General features: G+C 50.2%; 1 pseudogene; it reads left to right on the plus strand.

The window, feature by feature from the left end:
- Positions 1–1260: 1260 nt before the first annotated feature.
- Positions 1261–2330, plus strand: LOC123405405 (annotated as a pseudogene).
- The last annotated feature ends 9670 nt before the right edge of the window (positions 2331–12000 follow it).

Below are 12000 nucleotides of genomic sequence, written 5' to 3' on the forward strand. Positions count from 1 at the left end.
GGGGGCAGACGGCAAAGAAGAGGGAACAGAGGAGGGGGGAGGAGGAGGCAGACGACAAAGAGTGGAGAGAGGGGGGAGGGGAGGACCCGGCAGACGGCAAAGATGGACGTGGAGGCAGACGGCAAAGATGGAGGGGGAGGGGAGGGGAGGAGAAGGAAGACGGCAAAGATGGACGGGGAGGCAGACGGCAAAGATGGACGGGGAGGCAGACGACAAAGGCTCCGTTAACCCCTAACGGAGGCAACGCGTGTCTGCTGCCGTCTCAAGAGCTTTGCCGACAGCTCCTGAGGAAAGCTGACGGCAAAGAGCTTTGCCGTCCGCCTTGCGCGGGCAGACGGCAAAGAAGGTCCTATGCCGTCGTAGGCTGACGCAGAAATTTTGCCGGCCATGACAATCTTTGCCATCTGTGGTATTGTCTTTGCCATCTGAGATATTGTCTTTTCCGTCTGTGATGGCAGATGGCAAAGAAGGTGATTCCTGTAGTGTAGTAGTATGAGTTTTTGTTTTACAGAGTTTCAAGAAACTATGTGCAAATATTACTTGGTAGTTGCTGGTCTTTAGCAATGAGCCTGTCTTGAATAGATCTAAATCAGATATTCCCAGTAGATGCTTTACTCCAGCAATGAACGAGAAGAAAGGCGTGCTACTTAATGGCTCAAACGAGACCCCCTCTCGTGGAGAGAGTGGTAGACTAGGGAGTGTTGCTCCCGTTGCCAGATCACAGAGTCACAAGTTTCTAACTCTAGATTTACAGTTAGCGTCTCGTCAGAATGCCAAAATCAACTCAAGTTCCCTTGTCAAGAGAGAGAAATTAGATCAGGGGTTTTCTATTTTTTCTTCAGCAAGACCTCCCAAGGATGTGCAAACAACAAGTGGCACAAAATCTTCTTCTAACGCTAGCTTGGGAAAACTATCTAATTTAGATCTTAATGTATCACCGGACCCGGTTGATCAACTTGAAGGTTTGCCTACAATGCAGGCTCGCTTGAACATACCCCATCATAGAATCTTTCAGCATCAGAAAGCACATGTTCCCTCAGTGGCACCCTTTTCTTAGGACAGCAGTCAGCTGAGTCTAAATATTGACAATACTCTGAAACCGTCGAATGCATATCAACTTTCTAATAAGAGTGGAGCAGCTGATGTTACGTTAGATTTGTAACTTAAACCACCAACCAGACCTGAGCATGGTATAAGCTGGAAAGGTCTTGCTCCTGATCCAGAGCTAAGCCTCTCCCTATTTGTGAAACAAGCCTTTCAATGTACGAACTTGAAAGAACTATTGAGACTTCTGCAACAGTTCAGAAAAGTAATGATCAATTCTCTCTATTATCATTTCTAGTTCACATAGTTTGATAACTTGGATGCATAAAGGCTATTGATGTAGAAAAAAAAGACACTTTACACTACCAAACACATCAGAGCAGACATTAGCTATATATCACGGAGAAGTACATGCTGATTAACAAGCTTGGGCTTAGCAGTAATATTCTGGGAAATTATTTTCTTGAAGCCTGAAAAAACTGGCTTTCCTCTTTAAAAACAGAACCGAAACCATGACACGGTCACTTAGAAAGCGATGACGACACCGGGGCAGTTCAAAAAAGCTGGCTCAACGATGTGCTCAGCCTCGGGCAGCACCGGGCGTGGAAGTGCATCTGCGTCTCTTGGTCCTAGTATGTACTGTACGTCACTAGTGCTAGTCGCAACAATGTGAATTCATAAGACAACTGGTTCATGGGAAATTTTTTTGTTTTTGTTTTCTGAACATCAGGGCAAAGAGAGGGGATCGGGCTTTTGATCTCTGCTGCGGGAGCGGGGATTTGGCGTTCCTTCTGTCTCAGAAGGTCGGCCTGGACGGAGAGGTCGGTTGTCTGCTGAAATGTCGGATTGGCTTCAGGGTTTAGAATATCCAAGCAATCTTATTTGGGTTGTCAATCTCATGGTACCAACTTCTCTCGAATGTCACAGGTGATGGGCGTCGATTTCTCAGGGCAGCAACTACAAACCGCTGCTAGCCGTCAGGACCAGCGATGGAAGGCTTGCTACAAGAACATCAAGTGAGCACCCCCAATGTGAGAGCTTGGGAATTCTGAAGTTCCTGTTACGTGCAGTTTTTTTTCCAATTAGGATATGCAGAATGTGTTTTTCTTTCGATCAGCTTAACAACCTATGTGGTTAGCTAAGACATGCTTTGTCGCAGATGGATCGAGGACGATGCACTTGATTTACCTTTCACGGACCGCTACTTTGATGCTGTTACAGTTGGTAATGGATTGCGCAATGTGGTGGACAAACCCAAAGCGATGCGAGAGATTCTGAGGTCCTAAACCTAACCCTAGCTCACCGCCGCGAGGAGAAGGGGATGAACGGTAGAGGTGGAAGACGACTCACCGGAATCTGAAAAAGGAGCAGTCAGTGGTGCTCTGCTACTCATCTCGTCGAAGCCCAACCACGAACGCGGAACCGTCGGTCACCGCCGCGAGGAGAAGTCCAACCAGAATCCCCCATGCCTCCGGCGCTGCCGCTGGGCTGGGCTGGGCGGCGGCCCTCTGGATCGAGCCGGGCGGCGCCGGAACCCGGGCCGAATCCCACAAACCAAGAAAAAGAGCAAGCAGGTCCGGCGGCGGTCGGCGAGCAGGGAGACGGCGGGCGCTGCTGTTTGGTGGAAAGGGGGTAGGGGGAGGCCGCGGGAGAAGAGGAGGGCACGACCCGGCTTAGGAATGGCGCACCCCGAGCGCTGCGCCATTAGAATGTTTTTTTATATAGTAATGGCGCATGTATATGAGGTGCGCCTTCTCTATGTTGTTAACCTCCGAAGTAGCAGCGCACTGGTCCGTGGGTTTTGCCTCCTAGCAAGATGTTGCGGGTTCGAATCCTCTTCCCCCCTCTTTTTTTTCCTTTTTTTCTATGCATTGTTTTCTTGTGCTGGTTGCACCTTGGTTTGAGAAGTGTCTAGTATTTTTTTTATGTTTGCAAGTAGATGTCTAGTATTTTTTTTATGTTTGCAATTAGATGCCTATGAATATCTAGTGCCTCACAACAACATCTAGTGCGGTGGAGCGGGGGAGGGTGCGGGGGGTGCTCGGCGGCGAGGGGGATCATGCGAGGGGTGATAGCGATCGAGATGGAGGGGATCGAGATCGAGTGTCCTCATGAATATTCAATATTTTTTCATATTGAATATGAAAAAATATCATCAAATTTAAATACAATCGATCTTAGCTAGCTATTTGTTCACAATCTTCTTGCCCTTATTTTTCGTAAATGGAGATCTTCTCTTGAACGGACGTCCTTTAGGTATGGTGGTCCTGCTTCTTCTTGTGGTGTATGCTGGTACTTCATCATCGTCGTCATGTTCCATCTTCAGGTCGCAGTACTTGTCGAAGTCTTGATCATTGGCGACTCCATCCATTCTGATTATCTTCCTTTTGCCTCTCCTCACGACAACACGACTGGGCTTTCGCGGGTCGGTAATGAAGAAGAATTGGTCCACTTGGGAAGCCAGTACCCATGGCTCATTTTTCGCGGTGACGTTTGCGCCCGCGGTCTTGGATTTGGCTTCGGGTATAACAATGGTGGTGAAATACCGGTCTTCTTTTATGACGCTCTTGGCCCATCTGACACGGAACATCGGGACCTTCTCTCCAGCGTAGCTCAGCTCCCATATCTCCTCGATCCTTCCGTAGTATCTGTCCTTGTCGTTACCAGTGTAGGATTCCATCGTTATCCCGGAGTTCTGATAACCATCGCTATTCATGTCCTTTCCCTCGGTGTAGAATGTGTAGCCGTTGGTATCGTACGCCTCATACGTCATCAAGTTGTGCTCGGCGCCCTGTGACAAGGCGAATATGAGTTGTTCTTGCACGGAAGAATCCTCATGTAAAGGGTACGACAGTAGCTTCTGCTTGAACCAACGCGTGAAACATGAGTTGTGCTCTTTAATTATATCTCCGTCCGTCCTCTGTTCGCCACGGTCATTGTACGTCTTTTCAATAAAGGTTTTGTGCTCTACGACCCAAGGATCGACCACGTCTATGTGTTGTAGCGCGACTAGGTTTGCTCTTTCAAAGTCGGCGAGTCGACCCTCGAAGTCGACATGCACTTCGCGGCGACCCTCACGGTGACCCCATCCTGCGAGCCAGCCGAGGTGCCTGTTGACGGGCAGACCAACGGGGTTCTCGATGCCTAGATAATTCGTGCAGTAGGAAATGCACTCTTCGGTCAGAAAGCCCCTGGCTATGCTTCCCTCTGGACGTGACATGTTGCGAACGTATCCTTTGATGACACCATTCATCCTTTCGAACGGCATCATGCTGTGTAGGAACGTCGGCCCGAGTTGGATGATATCCTCCACGATATGGACCATCAGATGCACCATAACATGGAAGAATGCGGGTGGGAAGTACATCTCAAGCTCACATAGTATCACCACGATCTCTTCCTGTAGCCTTCTGAGTTGCCTCACGCCAACCGACTTCTGAGAGATGACGTTGAAAAAGTTGCATAGGCCAAATAGCATTTCACGGACTTGCGTGTCCATGATCCCACGGATAGCAACTAGAAGTATCTGCGTCATCAGCACGTGATAGTCGTGAGACTTCATCCCGCTAAACTTCTGCTTCGCTGAGTCTAGGTATCTGCTTATCTTCCCCGCGTAACCATAAGGAAGTTTTACTCCTACGAGGCAGGTGAAAAACTGATCGATCTCCTCCTGACTTAGAGTGAAACACGCGGGAGGGAAGTCATTTCCGGTCTTCTTGGACTTTTTGCCTTTGCGACGACTTTCCGTGTCCTGCTTCGCCTCATCATCATCATCATCATTATTAGCGTGAAGCTCCTCCCTGATGCCCATTGATTTCAAGTCTGCCCTTGCTTTCGGTCCATCTTTGGTCCTCTCTGGCATGTTGAGCAGGGTACCAAGCAGACTCTCGCACACGTTCTTCGTGATATGCATGACATCAAGGCTGTGAGGCACACGGAGGATCTTCCAGTACGGCAAGTCCCAGAAAACAGACCTCGTTTTCCATACCTTCAGCAGCGGCTCTGGCGCCTTTCGCTTCTTTCCCGGCTCTGGCGCCTTTCCCGGTGGTGGGCACTCTTTCCAATTTTTCAACAGCTCGTATATTTCCTCGCCGCTCCTCATAAGGGGGCGTCTTCGGGGTTCGGTTTCACCATCGAACAGATCCTTGCGTTTTCGCCATGTGTCATCGTCGCGAAGCCACCTTCGATGTCCCATGAACACGGTTTTTGAAGACCAGGGATCTCTATCTAGCTGGCGATACATTGTGTCATCCATGCACCTGACGGATCGAGAAAATCCGTGGACCACCTGCCCCGCGACATATCCGTAACCGAGATAGTCGTGCACCGTCATGAGCAGTGCGACTCTCATAGGGAAATATTGTTTCTTTGCGGCGTCCCACGTATTGGCTGGCATTTTCCACAGCGTGTCTAGCTCCTCTTTCAGCAGCCCCAGATATAGATTGATGTCGTTCCCTGGTTGTTTCGGCCCTTCAATTAGCATACTCATTTGAATGTACTTCCTCTTCATGCACAACCAGGGGGGAAGGTTGTACATCCACACAAACACAGGCCAGGTGCTATGTGTGCTTCTCTGGCTGCCAAACGGATTGACGCCATCGGTGCTTGCACCCAGCATGATGTTCCTTGGATCGTCCCCAAATTCTGGGTATTCGTAGTTCAACACTTGCCACTGGCTCGCATCCTTAGGGTGACTCAGCATCTTGTCTTTTTTATTTATCTCCGGATCATTTCCGTCATCTTCTCGCTTTTTCTTCTCCCTATCCGCGTGCCAACGCAGGAGCTTTGCTACCTTAGGGTCCGCGAAATACCGTTGCAGACGAGGAGTGATCGAAAAGTACCATACCACTTTTCGAGGAGCTTTCTTCCTCTTCTTGTATCGACTGACGCCGCACACCGTACATATGGTAGACTCCGCGTGCTCGTCCCGACAAATGATGCAATTGTTCATGCACACATGGTATTTCACGTGCGGTAAATCCAGAGGACACACGATTTTATTCGCCTCCTCAAAACTGGTCGGGCACTTGTTCCCCTTGGGAAGACGTTCGTGCCAGAATGACATGTTCTCGTCGAAGCATGTGTCGGTCATTTTGTGTTTTACCTTCATCTCCAGAGCCATGAGCGTTACTTTCAGGCTGGTTTCCTCGGGCCTGCATCCTTCATACAATGGAGTAACCGTGTCTACCTCCAGTTGATCTAGCTTGGCTTTCTCTCGGGCGGCAGCTCTTGCGTTATCTGTCTGCTTGAGAAGCAGCTCTTGAATATGAGGGTCCTGCACCCAGGCCATCGATGGTCCATCGTCGTCTGCTCCGGCATCTTCATCTTCATGATCATGCCCTTCGTCTGCTCCGGCATCTTCCTCATCATCATGTCCGGCATCTTCTACATGATGACTGTGCCCTTGAGGTTCTTTATCTTCTCGCCCGCCCTCGCCGCGGTTGTCTTGCTCATGCCCTTCCTCATTTCTTTCCCGGCCCCCATCGACAACTTCATAATCATCTTCATCACCTTGCCACCGATAGCCATGCATGGAACCAAGCAAGAGCAGGTGGTCCCGCACCTTTACGGAATCCGGGTCCATAAGGCTCTTCAGCTTGCATCTTCGACACAGACATATTATCTCTGTCTCATTCTTTTGAAGCATCTCGGCCTTCGCGGAGCTAAAAAACCTATTCACGATGCCTTCGGTCATCATGCGGACCATGGTCCCCTACGGGGTAGAGCAAAACGATATTTTAGAACCAAAAAAATTTTGGCATGACTTTGCCTAAAAATAGGACAAAAAAGAATGCATAGTGCCAAATTCTCGCCGAAACGGAAATGAATCAACATTCTGGGAAAATATTGGCAACTATCGCATTTCAAATACCGATACCTGCAAACACAAACATATATGCAACACCACAAACATATGCAACACAAAAAACATACGTAGATCTAGCTAGGCCATAAAAAGTGCATGTGCACGTTGTTGGAGGGAGAAAAAAGTAGATCTACAACATAAAAGCTTTCCACTTACTTACCTATCAAAAAAGGTAATTTAACCACTTAATTTGGATGCAAATGAGGTGAGGAGGAGAAGGCACCTGATACAAGCTTGGAGGAGGAGGTGGAGAGAATGATAGTGGGGAAAGTGAGTGTGTTAGGTGGCTGTCCAAAATATCTAGCTGGTCCCAGGTTACTAATGGCGCACCACCTACATACGCACCATTAGTAACCCTGGTTACTAATGGCGCACCTCCTCTGGTGCACCATTAGTAGTTCTGTAAAAAAAATAAAAAATTGTAGTGGTGCACCATCAACAGATGTGCCATTAGTAACACTGGTTACTAATGGTGCACTAGCTTTGGTGCGCCATTAGTAGTTCACAAAAAAAACCAAACAAAAATTTATAGTAGTGGCGCACTACAAAGAGATGCGCCATTAGTAAGCAGGTTACTAATGGCGCACCAGGTACTGGTGCGCCCTTAGTAGTTTTGCAAAAAAATAAAAAATAAAAAAAAGATAGTAGTGGCGCACCGGGAGTGTGGTGCGCCATTAGTATCCACCACACTAATGCCCTACCTCACATGGTGCGCCATTACTATATAGTAGTGGCGCACTGCTTGTGTGGTGCGCCATTAGTATCTATATCATCTATAGCCCTTTTCCTAGTAGTGCGCCGGATAACTTGCACTTGCCCCGCTTCTCTCGCCATCTCCTGCGCATCCCAAGCTTCATCCTTCTCCTTCTCCCTCGCGGATCTGCAGCCTCCGCCATGACAAAGGGGCAGACTAGCAAGCTAGAGGCGCGGAAGAAGAAGGGGAAGGCGGCGGCTCCTGCTCAGCGGCGGCAGCGAGCGCTACCGGCGGGTTGGATCCAGGGGGATTTCCTCCCCTCCACGGTGATGAAGGAGAACTTGCTGGAGTTGGTGGAGCACGGAATGATTGCGCACAAGTTGTGGAGGTTGCCGGCGGAGGGGGAGACCGAGCCGGCGCCCCGGGAGGGGGAGCGTGTCTTGCTCCTCAGCCACGTGCACCGAGGTTTCTCTCTGCCTCCTCATCCCTTCTCCAGAGGTATAATGATCCACTTCGGGGCGCAGCTCCACTATTTTCCTCCCAACGGAATAGCTCATCTCTCTGCCTTCGTCGTGTTGTGCGAGTGTTTCATCGCTGTCCTCCCCATTGGGGGCTTTTCAAACACATCTTCTCTGCTAGATCCCAAACCATCAAACGACTTAACCAGTCGGATGATAAAACTCACCTCCTCCAGCTCTGCGGAGGCTTAGGCTTCCAAAAGAAGAGTAAAAGTAGCTATCTCGCTCTTTAGTTGACTGAATCTGTTAGGAACTGGCAGCCGACATGGTTCTACTGCCAGGACGTTGCTTGCCCGAATGCTACAACTGGACTGCCTCCTTTTAGCTTAGACCGACCGGCTCCGCCTAGGCAACTCGTGCTCACGAAGGCGGAGAAGACCTAGATCCAGCCTCTGGTCGATGCGCTTGTAGAGGTCGTCAGAAGGGGAGTCACCGGCATAGATTTGCTGGAGGTTTTCCTGGGTCGGCGTACCCAGCCTCTGCAAGCTCGACACCACGCCATGTGGAACTACACACGGCCTAAGGACTCCACTCGGACTAACGTCGAGTGCGTGACCGGGGAGACGGTGGCGTCGTGGGTCCTCAACATCACAGGCGCCTGCGAAAACCCTAGAGGAGCCCGGCGAGTGAAGGCCTTCTGCGCGGACAACCCTCATCCGAACGAAGTCAGTATAACTTGCCGAGTGCACACAACTGTCTTAGATTTATCGCTGTCTTGAATCACTATCCGACGTCTGATGTTGTCGACTCTATCTTGTGCAGGCGTGGACTAACTGGTTTTCTCCTATCTCAAACGGGAATCCGGCCGAGGAGGAGGAAGGCAGCCAGGAGGGCAGCATGGAGAGCATCGAGTACGTCCCCAACAGTGGGGAGACGGAGGAGGAGTCCGCAGAATAAGAAGAGGCACATGAGGAGCAGAAGTCGCCACCGTCCACCGCCAAAGCCTCGGACTAAGCGTCGTCATGAACCTGTGGCTCCTTCGGCCCCTCCAGCATAATCAAGTGTGCCGCCAGCTGCTCCTGTGGTACCGAGTACCTCACCAGCCGTTCCCGTGGCTCCGAGTGCTAGGAGCACAAAGAGGACCAGGGACTCTGCTACTGAGCCTGCGTGTCAACCCTCTAAGGTGGCCAAACCGAGTGGATCTAAGCCTCGGAAGGCTTTGCCGCGGATGAGGGTCACAGTTCCCGTCACCTCAACGTAAGTGCATTGTTCTTCTATCTTCTTTCAGTATTTGATTGAACTCCTGCTTATTGGTCGAATGAATCTTACTCGATAGAGTTGCGACCTCTGCCACCTCTCCGGCATGCCAGGGGGACGATCCCATGGACATGGACAACGTTGTCACATCCCAGCCAGGTGCGTCGTGGCGATTCCGAGAGTTTACATTATTGCATCACGAATTCTGTCTTTGGTCTTGCCTTTTTCCTATGGTCTCACGCCGTTTGGTCGGGTTTCCCTCAGGGGTGATTTATGTGGAGGAGGGCGACCCGAGGAGGTCCGAGCAAGCTGCGGTGCCTGTCCTTGAGGCTGTTCCACCGGTTACTACTCTCGCCATGGACGCGCCGCCGACTGAGTCGATGTCGTCGACTGAAACGGCGCTGATCGCTGCTGAACCAACTGGAGCAGGCCTTGGGATGCCCAAGGAGCCTCCTACGATGCTAGGTCCGTCGACTGTCGAGTACAACGTCCAGCGCCTCCCGGAAGATCAGGTGGGAGCTGCCAAGGGGGCCATGGTGCAGGCGTAGTTGATGGCGGGAGAAGCCAAGAGAGCGTACGACTCCATCGCGTCCGTGTACAAGCGAAGCTTGGAACTGCGGGACAATATCTGAGAAAGTGGGCTAGTAAGTATTTAGTTTCCTGTTGTAACCCACTGGGTGTTTGAGCAATGCACTTGGATACAGTATGATTATTTTGCAGTGGGTTCACTCTTAGTGAACCCGGTGGGTGTAGTCCCGAGACTTCTGTCGAGTGCTTGCACCGCTAGTTGTCTGTATAGACATTTTCTTTAGCTTGATCAGATCAGAAACTAATCTATCGAATGTTACCGGTGTGGGCACTCCGAGTGCACCTACTGTATGAGTCCCTGAGAGTAATTTTACTTAGGTTGGGTGGTAGTAACCTCATAGGTTTGTTTTTTGTCATGTATCTCAATAGGGCGGACCTGTTTGAGCTTCATGCCAGTGGGGTCACTCTTAGTGAACCCACTGGGTGTAGTCCCCGAGACCGCTGTCGACTGCTTGCGTCGGCAGGGGTCTGAAGAACTTAGAATTTTTATTGTTGTCCTTGTTGAACTTGATTGATCGTCTCTGGGCACTGACTTGCAGAAAACTTGCGAGATGGGAGTAGCGTACGAGACTCTGAGGGCTGAAAAGGTTCAGTTTGCTGGGGAACTGGATGCAGCAATGGTTGCCTTGGCTGGTATGAAGGATGTTCTGGCTGAACGAGAAAAGTCCTTGGTGGAGGCCCGTGAGACAAACAAGGCATTGGCGGGTGAAATGGAGAAAATGGGGAAACAAAGGACCGAGCTGATGGGACAGATGCAGGTGTTGAACAGGCGGTGCATAGCACAGGAGAATTACGTCAATGACTGGGCCCGGAATATGATAGCGCTTCTCGGTGGTAAGTTCTGTTTTTCCGAGTGCTTCTCGACTGTGCATTTCATGCTGTGCTTACTTTTTGCTCGTCCTGTATTTGCAGATTTTTGCATTGACGCTGAGGCTGAACCAACTGATGTTGAGCGGTCTATTCTTCCGAACGTTCCACTCGGCGAGGACGCCAATCGAGATATGCTCCGAGCACACATTCTCCTGGGCAAAGTGGGACCTTTCATTGGTCGATTGACAGAGGTCGTAGGACGAATTGACAAGGAGCTTTGGCCCGAAGACGAGTCTCGCCACGAGATGGAAGGCTTGATGACTCGGCTGGAGGAGGTCCCGAACCGAGTGCGGGCGTGGAATAAATCTGCGGCTCGCTGTGGTGCGGATGTCGCTCTGTCGCTTGTCCGAGTGCACTGCAAGGAGGCGCGCGAAGAGAAGCTGAAGGCGTTGCGAGTCACCAACAGCAAAAAGCTTCGATTCGAAGATTTCATGGAAACCTTCCTTGAGAGCGTCACTCGCATCGCAGACGGGATCGACCTCGACACATTCATGGAGCCTGCTAGTCCCAGTGCCAGTCCTGACGACATTTAAGAAAACTTTTTGCCTCGGTATGCCGAGTGTTGGTTGTAAGAAACTTTGGCCACTGCTGTTGGCCGTCACATTCTTGGTTCGGTGTGGATAAGCTTGATCTACACCGAACCGACTATCTTTAGGCGAACTTTGAATTTGAATCAAAACTTTTGCTCTTCTTTTGCCAAATAGTTGTTGACATGATTTTGGCTCGTGGTTTTTGTTTGGCGTTTCTCGGTGAAGCCAATGGCAAACATGCGGAGCATGTAATTGTCAGTTGTCTTGACATTCGCATGAGCCTCACTGAGGGTCTGCTGAGTCTCCGACTGGATCTGTAGGATACACTCAAAGGCAATTGAGTACTTAGGCGATTCGTGATCGCAGCTAAGTCTTCGAGTGCGAATGTAAGGTCGTACTCGGAGCGAGTTCTTACTCATGTAATTGTCAGTTGTCTTGACATCTACATGAGCCTCAATGAGGTTCTGCTACTCATGTAATTGTCAGTTGTCTTGACATCCACATGAGCCTCACCGAGGGTCTACTGAGTCCCCGAGTGTATTTGTAGGATACACTCGAAGGCAATTGAGTACTTAGGCGATTCGTGATCGTGGCTAAGTGTTCGATTGTGACTGTAAGGTCGTGCTCGGAGCGAGTTGTTACTCATGTAATTGTCAGTTGTCTTGACATCGACATGAGCCTCAATGAGGTTCT

Source organism: Hordeum vulgare, chromosome 6H, assembly GCF_904849725.1.
Source record: "Hordeum vulgare subsp. vulgare chromosome 6H, MorexV3_pseudomolecules_assembly, whole genome shotgun sequence".
Classification (NCBI taxonomy): domain Eukaryota; kingdom Viridiplantae; phylum Streptophyta; class Magnoliopsida; order Poales; family Poaceae; genus Hordeum; species Hordeum vulgare.